Source organism: Pogoniulus pusillus, chromosome 26 (genome assembly GCF_015220805.1).
Source record: "Pogoniulus pusillus isolate bPogPus1 chromosome 26, bPogPus1.pri, whole genome shotgun sequence".
NCBI lineage: Eukaryota > Metazoa > Chordata > Aves > Piciformes > Lybiidae > Pogoniulus > Pogoniulus pusillus.
This window is the reverse complement of record NC_087289.1, coordinates 7,159,181-7,165,155: the sequence shown is the minus strand read 5'-3', so window position 1 is coordinate 7,165,155 and position 5,975 is coordinate 7,159,181. Positions and strand designations below refer to the sequence as shown.

Genomic DNA, 5,975 nt, shown 5'->3' with positions numbered 1-5,975 from the left:
CAGGTGGACCAAACAGCTAAATCAGTATCTTTCTAGAAAACTTTGAACTCATGAAATGAAAAATGAAAATGTTTGTTTCCAAGCTAGCCAAGGTCTTTTGGGAAGGATCAAAGCAGACACAGACTTGCAAATGTGTAGTGTCACAACTGAGTATCTTTTTAGCAAGAAGGGTTTTTTTTTGACAAAACAAACAAGCAAACAAAACCAAGCAAACAAACCCCAACAAAAATCAAAACAACAAAGAGCAAAAATATACACTGACAAAACATTTGCTGAAATTGCAGGAATCAGTACCAACTTCACTTCTTACTAAGACCTCTCTTTCCAGTGAGCAAAAACTCTGCTATGGGAAGACTCACCATGATGGTTCTTTAGTTCTAAAACTAGGAAGTACCCAAGAGATCCAAGAAAAGACACAATCTCCCAAGAGGTTCAAATCCAGAAAGGAAGAAGGTAAAATCTCCAGAAAGTGCCTAGGTACTTCTCTAATGTCACTGTAGAATATCCCTGACTATAGTGATGATTGGCAGTATCAAACTCCAATGGATGTGAAGCTTTATCTCCTTGAGACCTGCTATAGTCTGGAAGATGTTATCTAGGTGCTGACTTACAGACGTTGTGGTCCAGATCAGGGGCTACTGTGCTAGACTCTGTATGAAGCTATCATGCAATGAAGACTGGTGCCACATTGCAGTAATACTACATTGTTGTGAAATGTATTGTGCTTTAACTGGAAAAAAAGCCTGCAGTTATCTGATGCTCTAAGCGTATGTACAAAGCATGGTTAAAAATACAATAGCTGTTCAAAGGGGAACATGATTAATTAAGAGCCTCCACGTACTGTACAAACCAAACCTTCTTCTCTCTACCTACTCAAGTCATTCATTCAGAAAAATTCTGGGAAATTAGTTAGGCTTTGCAATGTGCCCTATGGGTCAATGTATTCAGGCTCCAGCAGACCAAGTGGGAGGAGTGAGTTCCAGACCAGCAAAATCTTCATTGCAAACTCCCTCTCAAAGGCAGAGCATTCAAAAATGTGCACAGCATGCTCACAGTAAAATGGGTCTAGTCCTTTGCCCAGCTCAAATTTTAAATGAGTCCTTTAATATATGTATATCCAACCAAGGAAGAGATGCTGACCTATGCTCTTCTCTGAAGCATGGCAGTGGGAAGGACTTTGAAGCCCTGTAGGACTTTCAGACCCACAGCTTGTCAGCCAATTTTTTTTTCCACTTCTGTATATATCCTTATGCTATAGATTTTGTACCACAACAGCCCCCTTTCTGTGTCCTCAGCTACCCCATGTTCCCTTTATTTAGTGACCCTGCCATCCTTGAGAGACAAACTGTCCCTGGGCAGCTCACTGACAGTGCATTACAAAGCATATCCACAAGAGGTGCCTCGCAACTACTCACTTTTCCTACAGACCCATATCAAAAGTCCCTCTTTAGTACAGGAACGGGTCAAAGCCTGGCTGTAAATCCCAGAGCCAAATCCATGCTTTAAATTTGGTACTATACTTTAGATTCACTCCCTAAGTAAATCAAACTGGCTCTCAGTGTTTAGATCAGAACAATCCCTACCTTATTTGCTCTCTGGCTGCAAACCAGTAGGAAGATTCTCAATACCCTGCTCAGGCCCTAATTAAAAATCCAAACTCAAATTTAATATTTCAAACATTATTTCAAATATATTAAGATAGTCAGGCTATTGCTGTTGCTCATTACTCTGTTGAAACCTAATATTAGTAACAGCATGTACAGAGGACCTGGAGCATGAATTAATAATGAGGTGCTTGTGCTGGAAAACATGCAAGAGCCTGGTTCCCTAAGTTGGCAGACATCCGTCCGGCAGAAACTAGTTTGCTCTTCTCTACACAGTGATCAAATCATCTGCTCAGCAAAATCATTGGGAAGGAAAGTATTCCTGATTATTTTACTTCCTCTGATGATCATTTTCCAAAACCAACAAAGACAACAGGCCATCAGAAATTAAGGGGGACACACAAGGGAGAAAAAAGCCTCTAAACCAATGTCATTGTGCTACTTATCAGATGGTAGTAGTGCTGATTGCCGAGTATGACCTTCAGATAGGTGAAAGCCCTCATACCCTCAGCCTGCCCTCACTTTTTAGGTGAATTCTCTTCTTGAGACCCTTGAAATGATGTTTTAATCAACTCTTTCCCCTTTTCTTATTGTCCTAGCAGAAAACAAATCTGAATAAGAATGTAGAGAAAGAGAATGTGGCTTATTAATGCACTTGGTGTGGAGTTAAGTATTGGAGTTGTTTGCAGATTTTCTATAGATGTGAGCAAGGACTTAGCAAATGAGTCCTTCAGGTGATACCAGACTTGGGAAAGACATGCAAGCTAGACAATATCTGCATCATTTATTGTATATATGTGATACACATACTTTTTTTACATCACATGTGTGTGTCTACAGTGCATACATATAAAAATACATTACAGCCATGTGGGCTGTGCTTCTCCTATGTGTAATAGTACCATAACTAGATCAAGGATGTAGTAAAGAGATTAGGTGTATTTATTTATATATACATGCATATGCCCCTCTTATATGTGCTTTACAGGCACTGGCTCTCTCCTGTCCTCACAGTGCCTCCTCCATGCTTTCCTCCTGAGCATGAGCCCAGCTACCTTTGTGTTCTTCTGTGCATGGAGAAACGTCTCCAACATTTGCAGAAGACAAACAGTCGTTGTTGAAGCTGTTTGTGCCCTGAAACTTTAGCTGTGCCCTTAAACACTCATTTCCTTTAAGATGAACATGTTACTAGCTTCAGTGCAGCATTCAATTCTGGAGCCACTGCCTCGTTCTCACCCTGTAAATTAAAAGGTGTGAAGGAGAAGGAAATTTTCCAGAGTTAAATGAGAGAAAATACTACATAATTTTGTGTAATTTTTGACGCAGGAAACAATTTTCTCAGCGCACCTGTTGCAGGGAGAAACAAGGCTGCTTCAACCATCAATCTGTGGGACCTCAGAGCTCAGCCTGAAAGCAAAGGTGAAACAAAATACGAAAATTGCAGAGCAGCAGAAGAGGAGTCAGCTATCCGAGGGCCTCTGCTGAAATCCCATCTTTCGGGTAGGGTTTCTTTGCATTTTCGTGTTTTGGTCACCTGACAGAAGCTCTCTGGCCTAATTGGTTTCCTAGTTAACAGACTAAGTAATGATGTAACCAGAGTGTGTGGGAACCAGACCTGTGTGACAGATACAAATTTTCCCAGCCATACTAATTTTGCCTGCTTACCTGGTTCTGCTGCTGGTTATCTGGAAACTTGAACTACTTAAAGGATATAATGACCTGAGCAAAGGTTGAGACACAGCTTAATCATTTAACATAAAATTATACCCTGCCACAAAATATATTCACTTGGGAAGTTTTGTTACTAAACAATGCTATATTTTCATAGATACCGCAGTGTGTACAGATTGTATCTACTTTTTCTGTGGCTGGCTAAAGTGAGAATCAGCTGTTTGTAGCCTAAAGGAACAGATCTCTTCAATTACAAGCCTGTCTCTGTAACCACTTTCTGCTCTTGACTGTCCGAAGGTCCCCAAGCCTCTCACACAGTATTGCTCCCTTGTGATGGTGATTTTTGTAGTTGAATGTTGTTGCTATTGCTTGCATGACAATACAAGCGTTGCAGAAAGGCTCCAGCTAAGATCAGAGTCCTGCTGAACCGGGCACTACATAAACATGCAATGAGAAACAGCCCTCTAAATGCAAAGTGGTTGCATCCCAAATATTTAGTGGTTTGGTGGAGAGGAAAGTTTTGCAGGCTCAGATCTGAGCCCCTAAGGCAGTTGTTTAAAAATAATTACCCTAAGAAACAGTCTCGTGTGAAATCATCTAAATAAGTGGGGAAGAGAGATGAGAGGGAAAGGGAACACCTAGCACAGAGGAGGCTTGACCAGCTTCCTTCTCCATGTGATAGACAAAGACTGAATGTCTCAAGACTTCTCTCTGCTGTAACATAAAATCACAGTAAGCACATATAGCTCATACTGGGGAAAGTTAAAGTCCTGAGCTGGGGACGTGCCTGGCACTTGGCATTTCTGGAGTGTTCAGGTTCCCATTTGCTCTTGCAGAAGGGACTATGTCTCTAAGCACAGCAATTAAATATTTTCTAAGGAATTAGGGTATCCAGGCTGCTGCTGGGTGGGCTCCAGACCCTGAAGCAAACTTTGCCATAACCTTGTTATTATTATTCTGCAGCAAAAAGCAGCCAGTATGGCCTGCATCTGATATTCTTTAATAGAGAGGAAGAAGTTTTTAGGTTTGTTTGTGTGCAACTGAATGTTCTTTCATTTTGTACTCACAGATACGTTTGATAAATGGAAAAAACTGAGAGCAGAAGCAAGAAGCTGGACCCTGAAGGTGATGTGAAACTGTTTTATGTTTTCTTGAAAACAGGACTCTTAAATGTGATGACAGAAATCATGAAAGTAGCAGGGCTTTGCATACACTTGATATGGTTAATCCAGTCAGTAAATGTGATGTTCAAAAAAAAATGACACCCCACAACGTTTCAGTATCTTTCTATTTGAAGTTTATACGATGCCTAACGTGTATGCAATGGATCTGAGGCCTGACATCTCTTTAAACTCTTTGGAAGCAATATCAAACATTAATGGGGATTAGTGTTAGAACTGGTGTAAACATAGCAAACAATCTGCTGTAAGTGTATGCTCACATTTCCATATGTTATGTAGGTAAGGAGAGCCACTGAAGAGGAAAGGAACCCTGAGAGATAGTTCTCAGCTAACTACTTCTGGTACTGTTAAAGACAGACACTAGTAGAGCACAACTGTCTCATGATATCACTATCTACATGCTCATAAAATGCTCAGTCTAGAGCTGCAATTTAGTTTTGCAAAAGGTAAGGAAGATTTAAAGAGATGTAATTCCATTGTGCAAAGCCACTAAAAACAGATAAAAATGATTTAGTACTTCCAGGTGCACTGTAATTCTTGGCAGGGGAAGCTAATTCCAGGTGTGTAACTTTAAAAAAAGTAAAATCCAATGAAAATCCAACCCTGTTGTCAAACCTGGATAAAACCATCAAGTTAGAAAAATAGAGGCTAAACTAGCAACAAAGTCCAAAGTACAACTGCAGAAAGACAGACTCTACATTGAAGAAATTATTGCATCTAAGTGAATCTCCCTATTACTTAAGTAAATAGAGTCTGGGCATTATTTCAAAAGAGATAAAGCTTTGGCATGCATGAGCACATAGAAAGATGACATATTCACAGTGGGAGGTATGAGGTGGGGTTTACAGTAGTGCCAAAATTTCTCTTACATACACATGCTCAGGGCCAGATCCAAGCTGCTGAAGCAAAGAGCAAGTCTTTCCACTGGCAACTGGCTTTGCACTCAGCATTCACACACGCCAGGAGAAAGAGGGGAAAAAATACATTTGTTTCCTTATTTGTGGTCAAATAATGTGGTTTACATGTTTTGCCCTCTTCTTTTAAGCCCGGGGAACCCTTGTCATTGACTTCCTCAGGGGCAGGTCCTTAATCAACAGATCAAAATATAAGCTGTACCACAAAATGGAAAATGCTATTATAGCAGCTGAAGTTATTTGCTTCAGCAACACATGTGGTTTAGGACATTATTATTCCTCAGTAAGGTACATGTTGATTCATTTGACACTTCTTTTTTTTTTTTTAAGAGCTTTTATTTATACAATGTGTTTATGGACAAATATGCATTGAATGCTTTTTAAGTCTTCTTATGGTTTGGTTTTATTTCCACATGTTCAGATGAAATGTCCATTACTAGAGCTAGAATCCTACAACACTCATGGAAGCTCTTATAGTTGGTGCCAGTTTTATATCCTGCAGGGGTAGTTGCCATTATATTAATACAAGTCAATATAATTATTTAGTTTTTTAAGTCAAGATAATTATTTAGTTTTTTAAACCCACCCTATTTTGGAGGCTTTAT

The 5,975-nt window shown here is 39.8% G+C and overlaps 1 long non-coding RNA gene across 1 annotated transcript; it reads left to right on the top strand.

Moving 5' to 3' along the window:
* The first annotated feature begins 3,014 nt into the window (after nucleotides 1-3,014).
* Nucleotides 3,015-4,816, top strand: LOC135187017 (uncharacterized). Its single transcript, XR_010307165.1, has 3 exons — nucleotides 3,015-3,104; nucleotides 4,345-4,400; nucleotides 4,736-4,816. It is a non-coding gene; the product is annotated as an uncharacterized LOC135187017 (long non-coding RNA).
* The last annotated feature ends 1,159 nt before the right edge of the window (nucleotides 4,817-5,975 follow it).